Raw genomic sequence first — 26,636 nt, 5'->3', positions numbered from 1 at the left:
TTATTTTCTTTTTTTGTTCCTTATTGTCTCTCTCCAAGTTAGTTACTCCATCATCACTTGTGAAATTCAAGAACCAGGATTCCCTGGTGTCGAATTCTCTCTCTAATCCACATCCCTATGGAATGGAATGTTCCATTTTTGCTTTTAGTCCTCTTAGAGCTAGTGTGTACTTTATCTGAAGAACAGTTGGCCCTTTACCCTGCTTCAGGGTCATGGTATCTTGTTTGTTGAACTGTACAGCCTCATAAATTCTGTTTGGTCCTCTTGCCAACAGAGACAAATTACACGCGTATCAAAGCAGAGGGGGATACTTGGGGTGTTTACACTACATTTTATTTACCATTTCAAAGGTAGATCTTCTACATCCCCAATGCTGTTTTATAGCACAAGTTCTAGAATTTGTAAAATCACATGTAACCCAGGCCAAGGTAGCAAACATAGAGATAGGTATCATTCTCGGTAGTCTCAGGCTCATGCAGTTCTTTTAGTGCATGAATATTTTTGTTCACCCGTGACCAGCCCTTGGTGGTATCCTTCTGCAGATGACTCCAAAATCAATTATATTTTTAGTTCCGTCTTCTTTCTTAACCACCAAATCCATAGTTCTGTTTGCTGGCTGCTGAAAGACTCTGCATGTTTATGTTGCCAACACCTCTAATTCGTTCAGAAACAAAAATTAAGCTCTTCTCCCGCAGAATTGTTCTTCCCCCTCTGTTCTCTGAATCTGCAAATGGCAGTCTAAGTCACTGACTTGGACTCACAGCCACTGTTGACCTTTGCCTCTCACATTCCCAAGTGGGCTTGTCGTCAAATCCTGTTGATTCTATTTCCATGGTGACTTGCTGACACTTGTCCTGTCCCTGCCATTCCTAATGTCACTGTCTGTTTTAGTCTGCTCATGGCCACCATAACAAACTACCATGGACATGGTGACTTGAACGACAGCAATTTGTTTTCTCACAGTTCTGAAGGCTGGAAGTCAGATCAGAATGCCGGCATGGTCAGGTGAGGTGAGGACTCTCATCCTGGCTTGTAGATATAGCCCCCTTCTCTCTGAGTCTCATGTAGCCTTCCCTCAGTCCATGCACTTGGAAAGACTGATCACTCTCCTTTTTCTTATAGGACACTAATTTGATGGGATTAGAAGCCAACCCTTATGACCTCATTTAACCTTGATAACCTTCCCAAAACCCTATCTCCAAAGGCAGTCACATTGTGGGATGGGGCTTCAGCATACACATTTTAGGGTGAGACATTTCGGTTCCTAGCACTGCACCAGGCTGCATCTCCATCACTTCTTGCTGGACTGTTGTCTTCCAATTCACCTTCTTGTCTCCAATTTTTCCCACTTCTAGTTACATATTATTCTGAGAAATCTTTTTCTAGCTACATTTCTGTTTATGTCACTTCCTACTTTAAAAAAAAAAAAAAAATCCCCACCTTCAATGACTTTTTGTTTCCCAGAGAATAAAGGCAAACCTCATTACCTTGAAATTCAAGGTCTCTGATAATCTGATTCTAACCTAATTTCCCAGTTGTAACTCAGAGTCCCCATCATACCATTAATAACACAACCAACTGAAACACTGCCTTTCTCAACATGTCTTTCAATTTCCTGCCTCCAAACCTTTGCTTACTATATTTGCCCCACTTGGAATCACTCATATTCACCAGGTCAAAAGTCCTGCCTCTTGGCCAAAGGCTGCCACCTTCTCATTAACACTTCTTTGATACCCTGGCCAGAAGTAATCAATCCCTATTTTGTGTATCATTTCATACTTTATTTTTTATTTGTGGGATTTGGGGGTCTCCCTCTGGAAAATCGTCTGCTGGCAAAAATGGGTAATGGCCTGGCTTGTGCAGAGTATAGCAGAGTCCCTTGAACTTGACACCTGAGAACATTCAGTGACTACTTGTTGCTATGAACCATGAATCTATTAATGGGAATTATAATATTTCATAGTCAAATTGACATAAGATAACATTTAGATTAGTGATTTTCAAGCTATGTTAATTGGAGCCATATTCTATACCATACCTCAGGCTTTGACAAAATATTTTATTTGAAGAAAGGGTTTTGTTGCCAAATACTTGAAACCATTGATCTCATTCAACTCCTTCCTTCTGTAAATGAGAAAAACGAGGCCAGATGGAGATTAAAAAATGACATTCCCAAGGTTTCCCAACTATTTAGTAGCAGAAACAGAATCAGCAAGATATATATAAACTGTATCCATCGGAAAGACTTATTTGTAGAGCAGCTTAGCGACCTCATCCTTTAAGACATTACCCTGCTGTTGGGAAAATTAAGATAACATCTGAAATGAATCATAGTAACTCAGTGAGGGCACCTAAGGTTAAATCTTGTTAAATCATTTCTTCCAGGCACTGTCTGGTACTTCAAGACTATGAAAGATTTTGTTTTCTAAGGAAATGTGTTGTTCACCACAGATCTAATAGCATAAGCCGGTTGTCTTAAAGTGCTGGACACAAGCTACAAATCATACAAACTCCACAAAATGTAAGTATTGAACGAAAATTTGAGCATATAGTATTCCCCATAATATCTCAGAGACTAGATCGAAGTAGATCACGCAGTCGTTAGAATACCGAATTCATTTGCTACTCGTGCATGCTGGCACGTCTGATGGTAAGATTATAATCTCATTTCTAGCTATTGCTTAGTATTTGATTTTTTTTCCATTGAAATTTCTTTTAAACCAGGCCTTTAAGTTCCCAAGGTTTCTGAAAAATGAGAAAGGATTAAAGGAACATGGAAAGCTACCAGAAGTATTGTTTCCATTGCAATGTGACTTTACAGTAGTAGTTCATGCTTCAAGAGCAGCTCAGCCTGACAAGCCTTATCTATGTATTTAAATAGAAGCTGCCACTTAAAGAACTAAGAGCTCTGTGAAGCATGCCTTTTTTGGCATGCGATAATCCGGGGAGGATGGGAAGCTATTGGCAAGAGAGTTCATCATCAATAAGAATAATAACATGTTCAGGATGCCGCTTCCTGAGCCAATTGATGTGTTTAGATCTGATTTCCTATTTTTGGAGTGCATCCCAAAGAATCAAAAATATTAATGCTGAGAGTTGCATGAAGCAAAATGAATAAGAAGAAGCCTTGAAAGATCTTTGTAATGCAACCATTTTCCAGGATTCAAAAATACAGAAAGTTACGTGTTTGACATAGATTAAGGAACGTTTCCTTAGTCACGGTGGTGGTCATCCCAGAAGAAATGCATCCACAGGGTCTCCATTATTTGTGGCAACTCTTCTGTGCACTGGCAGGAGTCGAGGAGTTACAGTTACACAAAGGGACAGTTAGGAGAGAAGTAAAATGGTCCTGTCTTTACATTCCGGTTGGGGGTGGGGGGAGAGGAGGGGACAGCAGTGGGGGGGGGGCTGATGTTAAAAAATAAATAGAAAACAGATTGCACAATCATGCAAAAATATACGAGGGTCTACGAGAGGATAGATAAGGAAACCTAATAAATTTGGAGGTGAGCGTCCTCTGTTGACTGCTGGGTATGTATATTGGGTATAGACATGCCATGTTTTGCTGCTGAATAGAGCCTGAGAATGTTAGCTGGGCTGCCCAAGCAAGGAGAGCATGATGCAGATCTCTGGCTCAGAGCCAAAGCTCCAGAGACAGCAGTTGGCAAAAGGTAGCCATCTTCCCTAGGACTACCTCCCTGAAAACGCGTCCTCCCGCAGTGAGCGGGGCTCCTGTGTGGTCCTCCCCAGCCAGCTTGACTATGTAATTGCCGGAGCCTCCGGTTCTCCTGGGAAGTGGGACAGGCAGGTTAGCGCCAGTCAGGAAGAAAATACTTGAAGTCTTTTTTTTTTTTTTTTTAACTTTCAGCTGCCAATGCTTTAGTCACAAAACCTCATATTTTTAATTTAAAACGCTTTTTCTGGCTGATATAAAAAGAGAGGAAACTTGAAACTCGCACAATCATATTTATCGAGAGACGATCTTTTCTCCTTTCGTTGTTGTTTCTATCTTGATGAGCTTCTATTCATTTTTATGGTTCAGGTTTATTCATTGTTAATAAAACAGAATCCTGAATTTAAATATCCCCATCTCGTCATACATTTTTGTTGTCGTTTGTACATTTTTATTTCCACTCATTTAGAGAGAATTTTCTTCCTAAGGCTTGGATGCACTATTTCAGGTCAAATAATTCCTTGAAAATCCAACTTAGTTCCGGGTCTTGTGTTCAGTGTCCTCTGTCACACATCTCCTAATTGTTCTACCCTCTTTCTACTTCCTATTTTGCATTCAAGTGATATTTCTCTGAACAGAAGAATTCCATTAACCTTCTGTTTTCCACTTATGACATTCAGAACACTTTGCTATTTGGCTATTCATAAAAAATTATTGCTGATTAGCCATCTTTCTACCAACAGAGACCCCAAACACCTCAAAAGTCATTGTTTTCATCAGCCATCAATTTTCTATAGAGGGCTACCACCGTTTTATCCATTCCCTCCCTTGATTCAAGACCAGTCTTACTGGGTTGGTTAGGCTCTCTTACTCATACTTTCTAAGTTTGAGTTCATTGACACCCCTTGTGGCCCCCAAGCCCCACTCTCTCCATTTCAGTCTGGAAGCAATTTCTCTTTCTTTTAGTTCCTGGTTAGTTATCCAGTCCTTTCCAGTTTTGTGAAGTTGAGCATATCTCTTTAAAATATGCCTTTATCATGTCATGGCCTACCCTAATGAATGTTCCTCTTCTTTTCTGGATGTTGTAAGAGGAAGAGTGCAGTGCTCACAGGCAGCCTAAAACTACAGTCAAAACAGGTTAAGGGAGCCCCAAATGCTGAATTCTATGTTCAGATCCCAAACTCCCTCTAACTAGGCTGGGCTCACTTTGACTTTTTGGGTCTCAGTTTTTTTCTATAAAATGAAGGAATTGATACTAGATAATCTCTAAGTTCTCTTTAAGGCTAGAGTTCTATGATTCCATGGATGTCTCAAAAGAAACACTTAACACGCTATACAATGCACATACATGTTAAAATTGTATACTATAGGAAAGCAACTCTGATGAATATTCTTTTTATTTAATATCTCTTCCAAGTATTGTCTTGCATCCTTTCACCTTTTTTTTTTTAAGATTTTATTTATTTATTTGACAGAGAGAGAGAGAGAGAGAGATCACAAGTAGGCAGAGAGGCATTTAGAGAGAGGAGGAAGCCTGAGATCATGACCTGGGCCAAAGGCAGAGGCTTTAACCCACTGAGCCACCCAGGGCACCCCATCCTTTTGCCTTTTAAAGACTGACTTCAAATTCTAACGAAGATATTTCTTCTTTTCTTATTCTTTTTATCTGTTTTCCTCTTCTCTGCCTCAATCTTTCTATAGTTGTTTACACTGAATCTAGACCTACGTATTTGTTACCAAAATGAAAACAGAATCCATCCGTTTGTGTCAATCTCATAATGATATATGGCCTTAAATCTGCATCACAATTTTTAAAAGTAATATTTTTAAATAGTAAGACATGAGATGATTTGAAAAACAAGAAAGCCTGAAGAAAAAATTAGAAATTCCCATATTCCCAATATTCAGAGCCAGCAGCTGGCATTTTTTAAAAAGAGATTTGGGATCATACTTTATATATTATTTTCTCTTGATCCTTTGATACACAAAACAGATTGCTTCTACCGTTTCTAATTCTGTCCTCTTTATTTACATAGCTTCACTTTTCCCTAAACAGTGGATTTCCAATCTTTAATAACCCTCTACTTTCCCTGATTATGCACAGAAATTTTTGCTTATTAATGTTTCATTAGCATTTTCCCATGCAGTGTATTTTCAGTTTCTATTGTTATGCATATCACAGAGGGATGCATGAATATTCTTGCCTTATTTCAAGCTTTATCCATAATGTATTGGAATTCTAATCACATTTCCCTAGCATTTTTATATACTTCACACAGTTAGAAGGCAACCCATATGCTGGCTCTATTTTTAAAAGATTTATGCTTCATTGTATTGACGACTGTCTCCGGGGACAAAGGCACTGTTCAGACCCTTTTGGGTCCCTCTGAACATACTGGAAGGTCAAGTCTGTCATCTGTATGTAGCATAATTTTAAGCCAGAACTATTATTCTGGTCACTTGCCACTCCTAGCCTTTGCAATGAGATTATGAAAAAAAATTTTAATCTGCATCCAAAGATGTTGAGTACCTCCAATTATCGCTATTCTTTTGCTAGCTTCCTTAAATGAGAGAGTCCAAAGCACGGGTGTCATGGAATTTATTATTTCCCTTTTCTCCGGAATCAAACCACGTATATCTGCCAAAGGCTGATTTTAACGACAGGGGAATTATTTGCAAATGCAGTGGTAAGCCAATCTGTTCCAGGAACTCTCTTTTTCCTCCTGAACTTTATTATGCTTTCCAGCTCTCAGACATTTGCCTCTGCCACTTAAAATCCAGTCTCCCATTAGGAAAATAAACTGTGTAACCCCAGAGCATTAGGCAGAGTCCTGTTTTGGCCCCAAAGACTTGCATAATCAGGAGAGGTTCTCTTTTCAGAGCTGGGCCACGTGGATGGTCATCCTCTAGGGGTCTCGCTGTCACTCACAAGGTATTACAGACTTCTCCTTTCTCTGGGGAAAACAGACAGCATGCGATGAACTCTATTACCCTCTATTCCTCTTTTCTTTTTACTGATACGTATTTATGTGCTTATTTATTTTCTCACTTAGCTAGATAACTATGCAGCTGTCTATCAAACCTTGGACTGTTTTCTCCTTTATCTGACTTACTTAGGTTAGAATGTTCCTCAATGAAACTTGCCGGAGTCCACACCCTCCTTCAGCTTTCTTAAACTTGCTTGCTTATGTCTTCCTTACTTTCAGGTATTTCTTCTTCTCCTTGATGGATTCCCACCCGGCTGACTGCCTCCTTGGTGTCACACACAGCTCCCCCCTCCCCAGCCCTGCCTGCCTTCTCATTGCCATTCTATACCAGCATCTGACATTGCTCCCCAATCTCATCTATGATAGCCTCGGCATTTTACTCACCTGCTCTTCTGATTCCAAGCCTGAAGCACAGCTACTCTCTTACCACACATCCTTGCATGTTAAGGAGCAAATCATTAGCTTTTACGCTACACCGTTCAGAAAAATTCAACTTCCCCTTTCTTGTTTTATGGAAGCATCGTTGACACGCATTGCTACATTAGTTACAGGTGTACAACATAGTGATGGCACAACTCAGCCTTATGCTGATGCAATTCTTGAACCTAGGTGAGGTTCATTGGGGTGAGGTTCGGATCCGATGGCTAAGAAAGAATTCTTAAGACGTCTTTGATGCAAAAAGGTAGTTTATTAGAGCACGGGGACAGGACCCATGGGCAGACGGAGATGCTGCGCCATTATCCTGAGGAGTGGCTGATTATATACACAGGAGTTGGGCAGGTGAGGACAAAACGGGTAATGTTAGTCTCTAAGGAATTTTGGAATCAAGGTCTCCAGGACCTTGAGGGGCTAGCTATTGTTGGGGAAAGGTTATTCATTACTAGTAGTAAAAATCTTCTTGTGAGACCCTTTAGATGTATATCAGTGATTGGATATCTAGAGGTAAAGTTTCACATTTCTCCTATCAAGTGTCCTTGTTAGTGAGATTTGGGTTTAGAAGAAATTTCACTTTACTTAGGGCTTGAGGAACTGAGTTATTTGCCTCTGGAAATTGTGCTATTGTTAGATAGCTTCTTTGTTGTAAACCAAAGGAGACTTCTGTCTTGCAGGAGTGTGATCTCTGCAAGTTAACTATTTGTTTTTCTTTTAGGGCAGCCAGAGGTGCCTGAGGAATGTCACACATATTACCAAGGGGAGTGGGTGGAGACGGGGTGCAAGGTGCCAGCTTTTGCTTTGTCCTCAGCCAGCCTCCTGCTCCCTCATCAATGCTATGCTCATCACAAGCATTCGGCTTTACTTTTTATGATATTCCTACGTCTTTATTTTTGCTTTCTTCCTTTAATGTCTGTCCATTGTTGAGTCTGAGAAGATGAAAGCTGAATGGAAAAGGAATCAAGGATTGTAAAAGAAATAATCCACATTGAGGATGAACGACATCTATGAAATATCAGATGCAACAATTGGGGGCTTTGCAGCAGAAAGTTTAGAGGACCACTTGTTCTCTAAATTAGATGTAATTAGATGTAATGTAATATTAGATGTAACAGAAAGCCACAGAAAGAGAGATCAGATATATATGTAGCAAGAAGAACTTCATAGAGGGGTGCCTGGCCAGCTCAGTCGGAAGAGCATGTGACTCTTGATCTCAGAGTCCGGAGTTTGAGCCCCACACCCAGTGTATAGATTACTAAAAAACAAAGTTAAAAAACAAACAAAAAATCCTTGTGTTTTTTGTGAAGACCCAAACCATAGAATTGACAAGATAAACAACTTATCTTCAAGGAGATTGAATCTATTGTTGAGATAGGTAATGACTGTAACTTTGGTTGTTTTATTGTGGCCTTAATAGTTTCAGCTAGCCATTCCCTCCCCAAATATTAACATTGAATTAGCAGAGTTTCCTCTAGCCTCTAGGTTTCCAGATCTTCCAGCAAAGACTGTCACAGGAATTTTAGATGGAGGGATCAACCCTCAGAGCTTGGAGGCAGTGTTAGAGAGAGAAAAAAAAAAGGATAGAAAATAGTATTTTTAAAAGGGTCTTGGGACAACTGGGTGGGTCAGTTGGTTAAATGTCTGCCTTTGGCTCAGGTCATGATCCCAGGGTCCTGGAATTGAGTCCCACACTGGGATCCTTGATCAGCGAGGAGCCTGGTTCTCCCTGTCCCTCTGCTGCTTGTACAAGTACTCTCTCTCTGGCAAATAAATAAGTAAAGTATTAAAAAAAAAAAAAAGAAAGAAAGGTCTTTCTGTATACATACATATATTGACATTAGTTGAATACATTATTGTGATTTTAGAGATCAGAGCCATAAAAAAATACTCATGTTTTCCCACATCTTGTTCTGCCATCGTAAATAGAACATTGGGCTCATACAGACCATGATCTGACCAAAGTGACACTTTGCAAGTTTTAAAATTGTGAAACTTTTTTTGGTATTCATACAGAAACCATGACATTCCATGCTCCAAATATGTTGATTCAGTAACTCTCCAAATCATCAGCCTTCTGTGTTTAATGTAGTGGTTCTCTGAACAATTTTTGGCTGTGCTATGCAAGAATATTTTACAAGCAGAATTTTTTTCTGACTACTTTATCTTCCTTCTTTCTCTTTTCTGCCTTCTTTCATCTTCCTGTCTTTATTAGTCAACTATTGCTATATAACAAATTGCCTTCAAGCTTAGCAGCTTAAAACACCAAACATTTATTATTTCATAGTTTCTCTAGGTTAGGAATTCAGGAAAAGCTTAGAGGGGTGGTTCTGGGTCTGGACTGAAGTTTAGGGGCTGTAATCATCTGAAGGCTAGACTGGGGTTAGAGAATCTGCTTCTGAGATGGTGTACTTGAAGGGCTATTGACGGTTGGTCTTGCTTCCTCTCCATAAGGTTGCTTGAGTTGCCACACAACATGGCAGTGGCTGACCCCCAGAGCAAGTGTCCAAGGGAGAGAGCAAGGAGGAAGTCCTATTTCCTTTTATGACCTAGTCTTGGAAATAATACACCATCTCTTCTACCGTATTCTGTTAGTTAGAAGCAAGTGAGTAAATCCAGTCTACACTCAAGAGAACAGGAACCTAGATCCGCTTCTTCAATAGAGAATTATCAAAGAAATTATAGGCATATTTTATTTTTTTTAAGATTTTATTTATTTCTTTGACAGAGAAACAGCCAGGGAAAGAACACAATGGGAGAGGGAGAAGCAGGCCTCCCGTGGAGCAAGGATCCCGATGGAGGCTTGATCCCAGGACACTGGAATCATGACCCAAGCCAAAGGCAGACACTCAAAGACTGAGCCACCAGGTGCCCCTGTGAGCATATTTTAAAATTACCACACCTACCACCTTCTTCCTTTCTTTTTAGAACTCTTGTTTGTAGGAGACCCATGTTGCTTTCTTCTTCAGGGAATCAAAATAGTATGCACAGGCAAAAAGGAGTAGCAGAGGTCTAGGAACCAGAAAGCCAAATTTACTCTCAATTCTGTAGTTAAGGGACTTTGTGATTGTGGGTGAGCCACTGAATCTTACTTGCCTTGGTTTTATGCACTGTCTAGAAACCTGACACTCTTTAAGGTTGTTTTTTAACTCAACATTCTATTTAATTTCATTCATTTATTTTTCAAGAAAGTAATACATAACATTTCTTCTTTCAGAGCCCCAAAGATTAAATTCCTAGTTCTTTGGGTCTCTATCACTATATAATTAGTTGGCTACATATATTTGCTCCAGCCTTTACCGTCCATTGGTAACATATGAGTTTAAAGTCAATACCAATCCCTATCAGGGTCCCAAGAGGAAAGAGATGGCATGTCCAAAGGAGAAAATTAGGAAAGTTTAATAAAGAGACTGTTACAATGGTATGGGCAGTATTTAGGGAAACCAACCAGGTCCAGTGAGTTATGTTGGGGCTAGCAACACTGGGGAATTGTTACCACCCCAAGGCCAAAAAAAGGATGAGAGCTATTACCAAAACTCAGAAACAGAGAGGACTCTTGCAACAAAAGCTGTGATCATTGGTCTGGAGAGGTAGGCTATTTGCAGTGACCCCATAAGAAGAGAGCTGAGGAATCAAATACCCCTACTTCATTTCCCTCCTTCCCTCTGATCTTTGATGGCCCATTTATTAGACAAACCCAACTTTAACTGGCTAGAGGATAGATCTAATGAATGGAAAATAGGCAGCACAAAATGAGATTAAATTACACTTGGAATAAGAAGTTAGTAATAATTAAAACATTATTGGTAAAATCAGACTTACATAGAGATGACCCAACCGATTCTGAGTGCCCAGATAGTATTTGAGTAATCTGTGTATCACATTAGCGGGGACAAGACTGGATTGTGATTATATCTAAGAAAGATTACATTCAGTTAATTATATTGTACCATGTCTGGAGAATGAATGTGTACACAAAAGTAGGGGAGTCTATGAAAAAGAAATTGAAAAAGATAGAATATGACAAGTCCTCTAGCAGTGACTGGAGGGATGGTATCCTGACCCATGAATACCAATATCTTCTGTGAGGCAGAAAATGACTTAGAAGTGACACTGGGCATTAAGGTCATCCAGTTCACCCCTCCTTTGCTGTAATCCATTCTCTTTGAGTAATCTTGGACTGGTAATCTGACTCTCACTTTGATATGTCTATCATGAAAGAATGTGCTCATCAGAGAATGCAAATACCCAAATCGTTCATCTTTATCTTTCTTACTCTAAGTCAGTAAATTGGCCTTCTGGTGGTTATGCCTTTGTGACCTTGGTTAGGGTATGTCTATCCCCAAGAGGTGGATGTAGGTGTGGAAGCAGATCATGGTTCTATACCTACAACATCCCAAGGGCCAACCCCGGAATTGGGGAAACACCCTGCATGGGAATGAAGGCACCCCATGAGGGCCTGACCTTTGTTGGCATTGGTCACATTTCATTATAATGTAGAATTGCTTGTTTCATTGTTCGTCTCCATTGTTAGGCTCTAGGAAACGTGACTGACAGGTCAGTTTATTGCCAGAAAACAAGATTAATAACTATTTGTTGAAATGAATGAACGAACGAATAAATGAATGTATGAACTTGTCAAGAATGAACTTATAGGGGCACCTGGGTGGCTCAGTGGGTTAAGCCGCTGCTTTCGGCTCAGGTCATGATCTCGGGGTCCTGGGATCGAGTCCCGCATCGGGCTCCTCAGCAGGGAGCCTGCTTCCCTCTCTCTCTCTCTCTCTCTCTGCCTACTTGTGATCTTTCTCTGTCAAATAAATAAATAAAATCTTAAAAAAAAAAAGAATGAACTTATATATGTGGATGTTTCCCCAAAGCCCCCTAACCTCCCTCTGAAAATTTTCTTTAAACTGCAGCACCTTATGTCAACATCCTGCTGACTAGCTCATTTGGAACTCTGGCTCTCCCACTGTGCTTGGTGTCCTCATGGGGCGTCCTTCTGTCTTCTGTTTTCACGATTCCTCTTTTGGAACAGAATCCTAATCCCTTTCTATCTCTGATAATATTTTTACTTGGGCATTAGCCTTTGTCATTCAGTTTCTCTATAATTCTTTCACCCCAACCTATTTTCAGCACATTTTCTTCTTTCCTTCTTTCCTTGTATTTATTTATTTATTTTGGTAAGTGGGTATTCAGAGTTCCTGGTTTTTATACGTTTTCCCTTTTTGCTCCAATTTGTCTTTCCATCTCTATGCCTTTCTCCTCGCTATCACTGTCTTTCCCAGCTTCCTGCCCCTTGCTTTGTTCCATTTACTCCTCCATCCACAGCAGGTGAAGCACAACTTTCCTCTTTTCTCAAAAAGTTTGTTAAGTTCCTGGTTATGGCTGCTGCCAAGGGCTCCTTCACCTAACTGTTCTTTTTTTTTTTTTTTTTAAAGATTTTATTTATTTATTTGACAGAGAGAAATCACAAGTAGATGGAGAGGCAGGCAGAGGGGGGGGGGAGCAGGCTCCCTGCTGAGCAGAGAGCCCGATGCGGGACTCGATCCCAGGACCCTGAGATCATGACCCGAGCCGAAGGCAGCGGCTTAACCCACTGAGCCACCCAGGCGCCCCACCTAACTGTTCTTTTCTGGCTCTGAGAATTTAGGTCTCATGTGCCATTTCAAAAAGCTCTAGGGAGATGGGGGGATAGGCAAAATGGGTGAAGTGGGTGGGAGGTACCGGCCTCCAATTATGGAATAAGTTGCAAGGTTGAAAGGTACAGCACAGGGAATAGAGTCAATGGTACGGTAACAGGGTTGTATGACAACACAAGGTAGCTATACTTGTGATGAGCACAGCACAACGTAACATGGAGACTTGTTGAAGCATTCTGTTGAACATGGGAAATTATGTAATGTTGTGTATCAGTGATACTTCAGGAAAAAAGAAGAAAGTTCTATAATGCATGTTTTCAAAAGTAGGGAGAAGAGTGGAAAGAATTCCTATCACCCAGCTTCAACGATTATTAACATTTGACAATTTTGTTTGTAAATATGACCTTCTAAGGCTATATATTACTGACGTCCACCTCCAGGATGAACGTATACAACAGATCATAGTTGAATGCCCTCTGCAGCCAGAGAAGGTCCTATGGAACTGGCTGCTCACTGCCCTGCTCCCCTCACACACTCTGAGCAAACCTACTTCGTTCTCATCATGCTGTCCTAATACCATTTATGTTCTTCTCTCTCTCCTCTTCTAGACTGTGAGCTCTTTAAGGCTGGGAGTTTTAACCTCTCCTTTATATCCCTGGAAGCTTGCACATTAAGTGCCTAACACTTAATGGCTCTTATCGAAAAGTTCCAGAATGCATGCATGAAAAAATAAACTGCAATAACTTATCTATTTCAAGTAAAAAAAAAAAAAAAAATCAGGTATCCTGGATAATTCTTTGCAATGCTCTGTTCTCCCTTCTCTTTCCAACTTTTTTCCTCTGAGGCAATTCAATTTTTCACTCAGTTGATTTAGGCTACATGTTTTGTACCATTTATACAATATCTGCATTGTATCCAGCAGCCATTTTGTTTCTATATCCTGTGAACACCACCATTTATGTACACTTATATGCTGGCCACTGTACAAAGTTCTCTGCAAATGTTATCTCTGTTAATACTAAATCACAAAAGCCCATGAACTAGAAGCGAATAACATCCTTATTTTCCAGATGAGGAAGCCTTGGTCCAGAGAGAATACGTGATGTCTCTAGGTCATACCACCCACGGGGGAGGAGTCAATATTTAAACCCAGATCTACTTGATTCCAGAACTGGAACATCTAACTGCTGGGCCACACTACCACAGATGCGTCTTTCTCTTTGGTTGACTCAGTGCTATTTGTGTCCAGTCAACACTCAAAATCTTTCTCTGTGGATACTGTGTCCAAAATAAATAAGAAATCGCTGTACTCCTGAGGCTTGAGTCTTGCTCTTTTCCGCCCTCTCACCCTTGGCAACTGAATCACTGCAAAAATGTCTCTTGAAGTCTTCCCCAGTGACTTTATAATCTGAGTTCCCACACAACCTCCTCATGCAGACACTTGTTGACCACTTTTCATCTTAGCCTGATGACAAATAGTCTTCTGGATGGCTTCACAGTCGACTTGCCTTTCCTTCAGGGACTGAAGACATCTTTCTTCCCCTGTGGAAATGCAGGTCCACATTAACGGGACACGTCTCTCGCCTTTTCTCTTAGCTTGTTTGTGCCTGAATTCTACTTCTACCTTTTTCTTATATCAGTACTTCGGTCAACCCGGTCAATTCAATCTCCCCCATCCTGGGCTTGCTTACCATCATTATCATGTCTCTGATCACTGGACGGGGCCTATGTTTTTCTGTACTCAATATCACTTTGGGGCATCACCCTTCACTCCCATTCTTCTTGATCCATGTGTGCTGGTGGCACTGGCCTCCCTCCTGACTCTAGAGTTGGGGGCATCAGCCAGGCCTGGCTGATCATAATTCTGAATGGCTCCACCCATAGTAACTGCACTGTCAGGATGAGCACATGACTGACGGTGATGGATCCTTCAAGAGGTCTTGTGCTATTAACCAAGGGTTGTTTTTTCCTGAGACTGTAGATACCAGGGATGATAGAGGTCCTAAACTGTTGGTGGCCATCTCTGTCCTGAGTAGAAAGAACTGGTATCTTCACAGAGAACACGGTATCGAAAAACAGAGAGAGACATATTCCTGACTCCATAGTTGGAAACCTGAATCAGACCAGGCTACGGTAACCCCCACCCCTGAATGTTACAACCAGCAGCGACACTCTCCAGAGTAGATCTCTTGTACCATTATTAGGATAAAGGGAACAGCCACCCTCCGTCAATTGTAAATACTATATTTGATTGGGCGTTGAGCGAGAAGGCAGATAGAAGACCAGGAAGTTTCAAACCATGCCCTGAGCTGGCCTGAGGGGTTCTATAAAAGTTCCTTAGGGGACACCATGGAAACCAGAAAGCAGGGCTAAGAATAGCTCTGTATTTGTTTTCTATACTGGGCTTCAAAATAAGGTTTCAGAAGAAAGGCTCTGTTCCTAACAAAAATCCTTTGAAAATCAATGCAATGCCTACGTTAGCTCTCCTAGAAACTGAAGTTCTTCTACTCTCTAGATCCTGCCTTGCACCTACTTTGCCTGAACCTATAACCCCGTCTACATAATCATTGAATTACATTTCATACTTTTTTCCTCCTCCCTCTCGGGTGATAAATCAGACATTTCCTCCCCATAGTCTTCTCTCCTTTCTCCTGGGTGTCAGCCAATTCAGATGTTCAACGTAACTCAAATTAGGCAGGTATTTATTGGGTGCAAGGTAGTGCTGTGTGCTTGGTTTTGCAACATTCATGAATTCTTTCGACTCACTGAGAGATGGGTAGCTACTTATATTTGTGTCTAATGAATGAGGTGACGTGATCATCTCAAAGGTCACAAGGCAAATTGTTGGTAGAACTAAAAATACTACCCCTACCATAGTCAGGTAGAGTAGAAGGAGCCTGAAGTTTGGGGCCAGACAGCCTTGGATTTGAATCCTGGTTTGGTACATATTTATTTTTGGAGTCTGAACAAGTTATTTTGCCCCCCTGAGCTCAGTTTTCTACCCATAAAATGTAACATCCTCTACCTTGCAATGACGTATGAGGATAATATGAAATAATGTGTTAAACACATTAACATAAAGTTGGCTCAGGAACTGTTAGTTTCCTTCCACTCTGTCAGGAAATACCTGTGTTCCTCTATCCAGGATGATTTGTACGTAAGAGAGGCCTCTGTTACATAACTCCCTTTTTATACCATTTTCCACTGAGATGCTCATACATGTAGGACCTATTGTGCTGTAAGTCATAATATTTAGTTGTTTCATTATTGATAATACTCCTGTTGGCCAGGAGAGAGCAAAGACACAATATGGTGGACTCTCAACACTCAGATTCCTAGTAGAAAAGAATCAACGCCAATGGCAGACTTTCAACAGGTTGCAACTCCAGCCCTCTGAGCCCAGCCATCATTTACTGAATCAGCAACCACATATTTAGGCCTAATGGCCACTAGGCACCATTTGAGGGGCTGGAGATACAATGAGAACAGGACAGACTAAGTCTGTGGAAATGATGGAGGTGGATATGGGTGGCCTGTCCACTCTGGCCTCCTGCCCTTTATGGCTCTTACATTGGCTGCCATAGCTTAGGGTGGGGATGGCAAATTACATTTTTGTACATCTCAGCTAAGAATGGTTTTTACATTTTTAAAGAGATCCTGTATAACCTGCAAAGCCTAAAATGTTTGCCATCTGGCCCTTTAAAGAAAATATTCACTGACCCCAGGTTTCGAGTGACCTATAGTTCTTTCATTAAGGCCAGAAGTAAAAAGTGTCATGGTGTAAGTATTAGAGTCTTTTTTATTAATAATTTGTTATTTATGTAAAGTATTATGAAGTATTATTTATTGGGATTGTTAAACAATATTAAGGGATGAAAAGTGATGGGACGAGAGGGTAGATTTTTATATCAATTTTGTAAGAGAGTAATTCTCTTTTGTTAAGTCATATGACTGTAATAAATTTGTTTTCCTAGACTATCGCTTCCACATAAAATGAGGACCTTCCCTATGTAGATTTTCTAGGGTTTTTCAAAGTTGTTTTTTTTTTTTTCCTTTGTACCCAAAGCAGAGGATCAGAAGATGAGCTGGGGAAGGGTCATCATTCCCCTGTGACAAATAGGGACAGCAGGAGAAAAGTTACTCTGTTGTCACTCCAGCTCTGTGACAATTTTAAAAACCTCTTAGCCTTCTAAATGAACCCTGCCTTTCTTCCCTGGGTCACATTTATTTAAAATGAAACAGCCTTCCTTTGACTTGTCTAAATGCTTCTTAGCGACATCCTCTTTCATGCACACATAAATCCCTTTGCTTCCTGCTTGCCCTGGCTTCTCCTACTTGGGCAAAGCAAGGGTCAAGGGTGAGTGCCTTTGTCTGTTGATTTTCGCCCCTCTCGGTAATTCAGAGCCTTGGAGGGGCAGCCTCTTCTTCCTCCTATAAACTGCCTCCAGGTAACAAGACTGTTGGTGCCCACCCTAGGCTTGTGAGAGGCTCCCCTGGAGTCACACTAGGACAGGAGAGTCCATGGAAACCGAGCCCACCACACACATGACGTGAAGACTCCCAGCTTTAGCCAAAAGTGTCCTGGGTTCGATGTCAACAGACTCGTTCCAGCTCTTCTTCCTCTGATTTGTTGTTGGTTCCGGGCCGGCTACTTAGCTTTTGAATGCCTAAATTCTCACATCTGCAACATTAAGATAATGCCGATTTTCACTTCAGCTTCTGGGAATAGAATTAAACTGTATATGGACATTGATGTTCCCATAGTAACAGTCACGTAAGGGATCTAGCCTGCCACCAGAGGCAATACATTATTTATGATAAGTACTTGTAAAAACTCCTCACTGTCACTGTAATAAAAGATTCTTACAGGAAATCCTGGGGATATACTTTCACATTAATTTGCATTCATTATTTCGGGGAGAGTTCATGAGGCTCCCAACTACCTGATTCTAAATTCGTAGAATAAAATCAATTAGCACATGCTGGAGTGGCTGAATTCAAAAGCAGAACAGAGTGCTCCTATGGCCCTTGGAAGGGGAAGGAAGGGACTGACTTCCTGGGGCTATTTATTAAAACCAGGGAGGGGTCAGTGGGTGTGGCCTGCCTGGGGAGAGATGGCTCCGGCTTGCCCAGTGAACGAAGAAAACAAGAAAGTTAGATAGCTCTGTAAAAACAAATGTGTTGTTGGATTATCACTGCTGTTATTATTATTTGGGGAGAAATTTAAATATACAATAAAATACAAAAAAAGTAATGAAAATCACATCATCATTCAGAGATAATGTATTTTAACATTTTGGTATATAGCCTTCCTGTCTGTCTGTCTGTCTCTCTCTTTTTTTTTTTTTTAAGATTTATTTATTGGGGTACCTGGTGGTTCCATCAGTTAAGCATCTGATTCAGTTTGGGTCACGATCTCGGGGTCCTGGGATCCGCCCCTCATTAGGCTCCCTTGCTCTGTGAGGAGTCTGCTTGTCCCTCTCCCTCTGCGCCACCCCCCGCTTCTGTTCCCTCTCTCTCTCTGAAATAAATAATTTCTTTATAAACTTACTTATTTGAGAAAGTGAGAGAGAATGGGGGAGGGGCAGAGGGAATCTTCAAGCAGACTCTCTGGGAGCCTCATGTGGGGCTCAATCTCATGACCCATGAGATCATGACCTGAGCTGAAAAAAAGAGACACTTAACGAGCAACCCAGGCGCTCCTCTTTTCCTACTTATATTTTTCTAAATATTGTTTTGTAATCTGTTTTATATTTGTGAACATTTTTCTAAGTTATTAAATGTTCTTTCTGGAACGTAATTGGCTAAATATGTACCATAAGGATGTATCACTTTATTTAACCAATTCATAATTAGTAAACAGGTTGTATCCTGACTTGTTTTTTTAATTAAAATCGATTTGTGTTGAAAGACCCTTCCTCCGCGGGTCTTTCAGTGTATGAGCCTGAGATCTCATGTTAATTTAGCTGACAGATTTAGACCTATATTTTGATCTATCCATAATACTTCCATTGCTAACAACACTCTTCTTTCCCAGTGATTTTGTTAGTAGTTCATAGTGCAAATACACCCAAATTCCCCTTCAAAAACAAGTTGTTATGGGGCGCCTGGGTGGCTCAGTGGGTTAAGCCGCTGCCTTCGGCTCAGGTCATGATCTCGGGGTCCTGGGATCGAGTCCTGCATCGGGCTCTCTTCTCCGCAGGGAGCCTGCTTCCTCCTCTCTCTCTCTGCCTGCCTCTCTGCCTACTTGTGATCTCTGTCTGTCAAATAAATAAATAAAATCTTAAAAAAAAAAAAAAAACAAGTTGTTATGAAAGTCTCAGGTGTAGAGTGCCCTTGTCTGATTTTTGTTTTTCCATATTCCTTGGTCCTTGCATATGGATCTTTTGCCTAAAACATTATTTTTTTCTTACTTTTATTGAAAATATCTTTTTTTAAAAAAATTTAGTAACAGTGAACTACAACAGTGATCTTCATTTTAATTTCAAATCCATCCTTATTATTCTTTTAATAATATGATTTGACTTGCTTTTCTAATGAAGGCTTTATTCTTTCACCCAAATCTCAAATTTTTAGTGTCAAGATTCCTTTAAAAAATTCATCGAGGATTCCGAAGAGCTTTTGGGTATATGAATTTTATCTATTGCTGTTTGCCATATTAGAAGTTTAAAAAATGAAGGCACCTGGGTGGCTCAGTGGGTTACAGCCTCTGCCTTCAGCTCGGGTCATGTTCCCAGGGTTCTGGGATGGAGCCCCACATCGCACTGCACCGGGCTCTCTGCTCAGCAGGAAGCCTGCTTCCCTTCCTTTCTCTCTGCCTGCCTCTCTGCCTACTTGTGATCTCTGTCAAATAAATAAACAAAAAATCTTAAAAAAAAGAAATTTAAAAAATACTATTTCATTTTAAAGTAACAATAAAGACCTGTAACATATTAACATAAATACATATTTTTTGACAGATAACAGTATTTTGCAAAGCCAAAACACATTAGGTGGGAAGAATGGCATTGTTTTCCATTTTGCAATCTCTTTGATGTCTGGCCTAACAAAAGGCAGTTGGTTTCAACAATCTGCTTCTGTATTGACACCAGTTGGCACGTGTTGTTTTTGTTGAAGTACATAGATGAAGAAAATCCTGCCTTGTGCAGACATGTGCTTGGAAAAAGAAGGACCTGAGGGAAGCCTCGGAAAGACTCCGAGCTCACAGCATCCCCTGCCCACACTTTTGAGAATCACTGACTGTGAGTGCTGGTCCATCTTTTTATGCTCCAGTCTCCTTTTTTGTAAACATACAGTGATAACTATAGTATTTCATAGTATTCTGATATCAGAGCATGAAAACTGCTATAGTGGAAGGCAGAAATCGACACCTGTTCATGAAACAGGAAAACCGCTTTCTCTGGGGCACTTGGGGGCCATGTAGCTATCCCAAGGAACCTGGTTTACTAAAGCAATATGTATTTCCCATAGATACGTGGGTTTCACATTTCACCACTGCAGCCAGAAACTAGGAATTTTCTAAAGAAAGTTTGAAGGTTTCTTATGTGGCTTTGGTGAAGAAATCCTGTCCCCCCCCCCCCCCCCCCCCCCGACCCCAACCCAGGAGGGTAAGATATGAGTTCTGGCTCGCTTTCAAAGTGGAGATGCATTTCTCTGAAACCCGCTGCATAATTATCTTAGCATTCTTTGATCTACAAAATGTACTCCTGTGTCTCATTTTAGCTTAGGGCAAGGGTGGAACTAATCCCTATTGGACGTTTTATTTTATTATTATTATTTTTTAAGATTTTATTTATTTATCAGAGAGAGAGAGAGGGAGAGAGCGATCACAGGCAGACAGAATGGCAGGCAGAGGCAGAGGGAGAAGCAGAGGGAGAAGCAGGCTCCCTGCCGAGCAAGGCTCCCGATGTGGGACCTGAGCCGAATGCAGCTGCTTAACCAACTGAGCCACCCAGGCGTCCTCCTATTGGACGTTTTAAAGACAGAATGTAAGTTTCTCGTGGCGGACGTCATAATGGGCTCGCGCCTGGCAACGGATCCAGTATGGGCTGGTATGGCTGTAACATACATACTCAGCAGCGAGCTTGACTGGGTGCGCTCTGCGCGGCTGAAACGAGGCGTTGACTTACAACAGTGCGCATTCTGTTTTCATCTGATGCGGCGACTCAGCTTGGGAAGGTGGGACCTGGGGGGAAGGACGGCCCAGAACCCTCTGCCCTTTATCCCTACCCCAGAGGTTGAGTGGATTGTCCACCCCACCCTACCCCCCTGGAGAACCACACTTGAATCCTGCGGTGGCTTTGGGGGCCGGGCCTGGGGTGGGGCACAGATGTTTTCCTCGGATCTGCCCTGAATATGGATTGTATCTCATCTTAGCATCTCATGGTGGTTGAGGAGAGAGATTGCAGCCTGGACTTCAGAGGGTGGGAGTTGTGTCTGCATTTGGCAAATGGAGATAAAGAGCTGGGTGAGGACAAAGTGAGAAAGCGCTTTAGGTACAAGAATTGTTAATATTGTTCTTAAACCAGTAAACAGTAAGCCCAGTAAACTGTCCTAGGGTGAGGAACTAGGTGAATTGGGACACACCAGTCCTGAGGAATTCTTTGCTTTGCTTCTGGCAGCCTGATCTTGTTAATCCTCTCCATGGAGCTCCTGAAGGTACTACTGGGCTAAAAAAAACCACTGAGGGATCCCCTATCCCACCCTTAAGTCACAAATGAAAGGGACAGCCTGGTACTGGATATTTTTATTTCCCTAAATAATGTGGTCACTTGTTCTACAACTGACTGCAGCCACCATTATCAGTGACTTTACTCTCCAAGTTTTTTCTACTTCTTTGACATCTGAGAGTAGCTGATAAAATCATGAACATACTCATTGTGAGAATGTATCAAATACGTCAGTGTGCACGTCCAGTGCTTTAAAAATCCCCTATTAGGTTTTTTTTTTTTTTTAAGTTTAAAGTAAGCAGAGCCTTGGCACTGAAATAATTTTGGAATTTAAATATTGGTTCTTGAATGAAAACTTATCTTCTTTGTGTTCAATTAGACTTCAATTGCTCCACTTCAAAAAGGTCACCTAAATTTGGAAACGACAACTGATTCTAATTGTGACAATCTCACGCTTGCTGAATTTTCTCAGAAAGGTTAAATTACTTTTTCCCATTTACCAAGGAACATTTCTTCATACTTCTACCACAACGCACACCCAAAAATCTGGGGCTTTAAAGAAATGAGGCATATTTTAATGGATTAGGCTTTGATTCCTTGTGACAGCAGTGTTATCAGCTGCTGTATGCAAATATTTTAGACTCTACGCACCCTATTTGCTTTGCTGCAATAATGCAACTGTGTTTCTCGTAGATCTATTAGAAGTGCTGTGGGTTGCATAGGAAAATGTCTACAAAATGCTTAGTTTCTAGAGATAGTCAGGTCATAAACTGAAGGGACTTTATTTCTAGAAATCCAGGGTAGGATAAACTGAGTGACTGAGGGAGGGGGTTCAGTAGGAATCAAGTAAGGTAAGTACCATATGATTTCACTCATATGTGAAATTTAAGAAACAAAACAGATGAACATATGGGAAGGGGGGAAAAAAAGAGAGGGAAACAAACCACAGAGATTCTTCTTTTTTTTTTTTTTTCCCTTAAGATTTTATTTATCTGTGTGTGAGAGAACGCACAAGCAGAGGAAGAAGGGCAGGGGGAGAAGCAGGCTCTCCACTGAGCAGGGAGCTTGATACAAGGCTCCATCCCAGGACCCTGGGTTAAGGACCTGAGCACAAGGCAGACACTTAACTGACTGAGCCACTCAGCTGACCTCTGGAGACTCTTAATCTCTGAGAACAAATTAATGGGGGGAGGTGGGTAGGGATGGGCTATATGGGGAATGGGTCTTGGGGGGGCATTTGTTGTGATGAGCACTGTATATTGTATATAAGTGATGAATCACTAAATTCTACTCCTAAAACCAATATTGCACTATATTTTAACTAATGAATTTAAATAAAAATTAAAAAATAAATAAGTAGGAGTCAAGGTGGAGGAACTTGAAAGAAGGCGCTCTCAGGAACCGGCCCTGGGGGTCCACAGGCTTCTTCAGCTGCCATATTGCGATCCGAAGCTACTAAGCTCCAGAGTAGCCACAGAGATGTTTGGTTCCATGGAAAATGGAGGCTCCTGGCTGAGCATAGAGGGAAGCTCCAGCTTCCTCTGAACTGTGTCAGCTTTGCTTATATGCAAGTATTGAGCAAAATAAGAAAAATAGCCAAAGAACACCACTGTCCAAGCATGAACTGGATTATTATTACTGTTTGCACTCCTGACAATATAGAAATAGCCAGGGATTTTTTTTTCTAGCTTTATTAAGATATAATTGACGTAGGCCATTATATGGTTAAGGTGTGTGATAACGTCGATTTGATATACATATGAGCTGCAAAATGAGTACCTTAGTAAAGCTGGTTAACATCTCCATCATCTCACACATTACCTTTATTTCCCTCCAGTTTTATTGAGATATAATTGATGTATAGCACTACATAATTTTAAGGCACACAACATAACAACTCAATATTTGTGTATTGCGAAATGATCACCACAATAAGTTTAGTAAATGTTCATCTCCATATAGTGACAGTTTTTTTCCTTGTGATGAGAACTTTTAGGATCTTCTCTTTTAGCAACTTTCTAATATACCTTACAGCAGGGTTAGCTATAGTCATCATGTTGGACATTACTTGCTCTGTACTTACTCATCTTCCAATTGGAACTTTGTACCTAACGACCATCTTCATCCATTCCCCTCACCCCCCGACCACTTCCTGTGTGCATGTGTGGTGAGATGTTTAAGATCTACTTTTTAGCAGCAGTCAAGTGTACAGTATACTATATATTATTTTATATGTGATATATATATATATATATATGCATATATAGTATATGTTGTTAAAAGGGTTTTTTTTTTTTAAGCAAGTATCCCCTTCTCTTATATCTGAGTGATATATGTGAACCTTCTCAAATATCTGAGTGATAATTTCAAATACTATGGAATTACTGCAGTGGTTGCAACATGGTTTTTGCATTACAGCAGAGAAATAGCCCGAGTTATCATGTTCCCCTAGGTGACTCTGAAAGGAAAGGGGTGACCACATTTAAGTTTAGAATGAGAGAAAGAAGGCAAAGATAGGGAGGGCTATCAGAGTTTTTACCACCAGAGCTCGTGTTGCAGTCACTCTGATAAAGACAGAAGGAAACAGGGCAGCGGGAGAGCTTGGACCTTGAAGCCCTTGATCTACCCGTGAAAGAGAAAAATAGCAGTGCTGAAGAATTTATCAGCATACAGTTTCTTAAGAACAGTTGAGCGGGGCTATGGAAGATGAGCTGGCTTCTGTTTTGCAGTGTTTCTAGCAAGAAGGGTTTTAGATACAATGACCGCACTCAGAATTTAGACTATCTCATAGGGATATCTTCCCAAAGCCTCTAGGATGTGAGTCATTATATCAGAATCTTGAGCAAAAGACAACTTAGTTGTGGAGGACTTGGAGAAAATGACATTTCATCTTCCAGTCTAGCTAACACACTAATTCCTTTAAAGGACTGGTTCTAGGACTCTTTACTGTTCCATTAATGGTGCGGATGTTCCCAGGATGAAGGGACCTAGCATTTCCACATGGCCCAAGAGAAGCTGGCTAGAGAGTTTTCACTCTTCTGTTTTCTCCTTATCCCCTTACGCAGTAACCCTATTCTCTATTACACTGCTTTCAAGAAACAATTTGCTCAACTCCTTCCTGCAAAGAGACAGAAAAGAGAAAATAAACCAAGGTTTGATATGTTTTCTTTCTCAGGAGTATCCTCATTAGGAAGGTAAAGGATGAAACTCTGATCAGAGAATTTCAGGCATCAGCTAGCCCAGTGGGAAGGAATTTGGGAAGGCAGGGAGAACATCATCTATCCTAATTGGTTGTCTCTCTGCCTTTAGCACGGCCAGCCCAACTGAGTTCCCACTAACATGGCAGATGGCCTCCTTACAGCCCTAGAGAAATCTTACTTCTCCTTGAGTATGTCAGGGAAAATGGCTGAGTGCAGAGGCATTTCCTCCTGTCCCGTCTAGCACTGCCTCAAGAGTTGGGCCTAATGTGAATTTACAACAGTTATACAAGTTTCCACGCTGAAGCCCATTTTGGTGAGGGTGGAGACATCAGACCCTATTAAAATAGGAGCCAGGTGCTGAGAGGGGTCACTGTCTTTTCTCAGGATGATTTTTATAAAGAAAGCAAGGGGAAATTTTTATTACACAGTTGCAATTGATTATGGTAAGAAATACAAGGGCAACATTAGATATGAAACTGTCCTTCTTCCTTTTATCCAGGAAACACAGTCTCTCTTAATTAGTAACATGCCCTTTATGTATGTCATAGGCTTCTTTGTCTTACGTTGAATACTTGTTATAGCTTGTAGATTAATGTCACAGGGAGCCCTCCCCAAACCATGGAGCAGTCTGCACAGCTCTTTCTCTGTTTCCCTGAAAAGCCTAACCATTGAGGGCCCCTAATCTTTGTGATGATACCAACCGCACTCTGTAAAGGACACTTGGGGTACTTCAGGATGAAAGATTAAAAGTCACATTATTATTTTTTTTTTTAAGATTTATTTATTTATTTATTTATTTATTTGACAGAGAAATCACAAGTAGATGGAGAGGCAGACAGAGAGAGAGAGAGAGAGGGAAGCAGGCTCCCCGCTGAGCAGAGAGCCCGATGCGGGACTCGATCCCAGGACTCTGAGATCATGACCCAAGCCAAAGGCAGCGGCTCAACCCACTGAGCCACCCAGGCGCCCGAGAGTCACATTATTTTTGATGGAACATAGTCTACCATAAGGGCCATTATAGTGGAGTTTCAAAAATAAAGTAAAAACAAATTATCATATCAGATTTTCAGTTCCCTTTGCATATTATAAATGCAGCATAATCCCAAACCCTTTCCAGTGTCATGTAATTTTTACTGTGTTCAATAAAAGCAATTGATATAAATAAAGAAACATAGCTAAATGGTTATGTATATAATTTTTAAAAAGATTTTATTTATTTATCAGAGAGAGAGAGCACAAGCAGGCCGAGTGGCAGGCAGAGGCAGAGAGAGAAGCAGGCTCCCCACTGGACTCTACCCCAGCAGCCTGGGATGGTGACCTGAGCCAAAGGCAGCGACTTAACCAACTGAACCCATCGAGGTGTTCCTATATGATTTTTTTTTTTTTTAAATAAACTCTACACCCAGTGTGGGGCTTGAACTCAGGATCCCTAGATCAAGAATCATATGCTCGGGGCGCCTGGGTGGCTCAGTGGTTTGGGCTGCTGCCTTTGGCTCTGGTCATGATCTCAGGGTCCTGGGATCGAGCCCCGCATCGGGCTCCCTGCTCCGCAGGAAGCCTGCTTCCCTCTCTCTCTCTCTCTGCCTGCCTCTCTGCCTACTTGTGATCTCCGTCTTTCAAATAAATAAATAAAATTAAAAAAAAAATCATATGCTCTACCAACTGAGCCAGCCAGGTGCCCCGTAATTTTTATACCTTTGTAAGAATTTTTATATAATAAACTCAGTGATCAGGAAAGATCCTTTATTTAGAATATGTATCTTAGAAAACATAGTCATTTAAAATAGAGTAAAGATTCCTGTGCCTATTTATTTTCTGGAAAGAGTTTTTTAAGAGACATTAGAAGGAACAGGTTCCAGTAAGGAATGCATAAAATGCAAGTCATTTATGTGTGTGTCTAAGTATTAGTTAGCTGGCTTGCCTTTGTAAATGGATGGATGGGATTATTCCCCACTCCCCAGTCCTTTCAAAAGAAAAAAAAAAAAAATCCCTGCTGTTTTTGTTACTAGATCAAGTGACCAGGTCCACACAAGCCCCAC

The 26,636-nt window shown here is 41.0% G+C and overlaps 1 long non-coding RNA gene and 1 pseudogene across 3 annotated transcripts in view; one reads left to right on the top strand and one right to left on the bottom strand.

Annotated features, from left to right (window-relative positions):
• The window catches only part of LOC309844756 (actin, cytoplasmic 2 pseudogene), a 40,362-nt pseudogene that overhangs the window by 8,908 nt on the left and 4,818 nt on the right, over positions 1-26,636 (top strand). Inside the window, exon 2 of the transcript XR_014316546.1 lies at positions 2,386-2,521. The product of XR_014316546.1 is annotated as an actin, cytoplasmic 2 pseudogene (transcript). The remainder of the gene's footprint in view (positions 1-2,385; positions 2,522-26,636) is intronic.
• Positions 10,476-26,636, bottom strand: part of LOC309844763 — a 57,104-nt gene continuing 40,943 nt past the window's right edge. Inside the window, exons 3-4 of one of the 2 annotated variants that reach the window (XR_014300875.1) lie at positions 12,708-14,270; positions 10,476-12,496 (exon numbers count right to left, since the gene is read on the bottom strand). This is a non-coding gene — a long non-coding RNA (uncharacterized lncRNA). Of the gene's footprint in view, positions 12,497-12,707; positions 14,271-26,636 lie in introns of those variants that run through there. The other variant, XR_014300876.1, reaches the window with a different exon arrangement.

The sequence above is a fragment of the Mustela nivalis genome (assembly GCF_964662115.1).
Source record: "Mustela nivalis genome assembly, chromosome: 12".
Taxonomy (NCBI): domain Eukaryota; kingdom Metazoa; phylum Chordata; class Mammalia; order Carnivora; family Mustelidae; genus Mustela; species Mustela nivalis.
The sequence above is the reverse complement of the archived record's forward strand: the minus strand, read 5'-3'. Positions and strand labels throughout refer to the sequence as shown.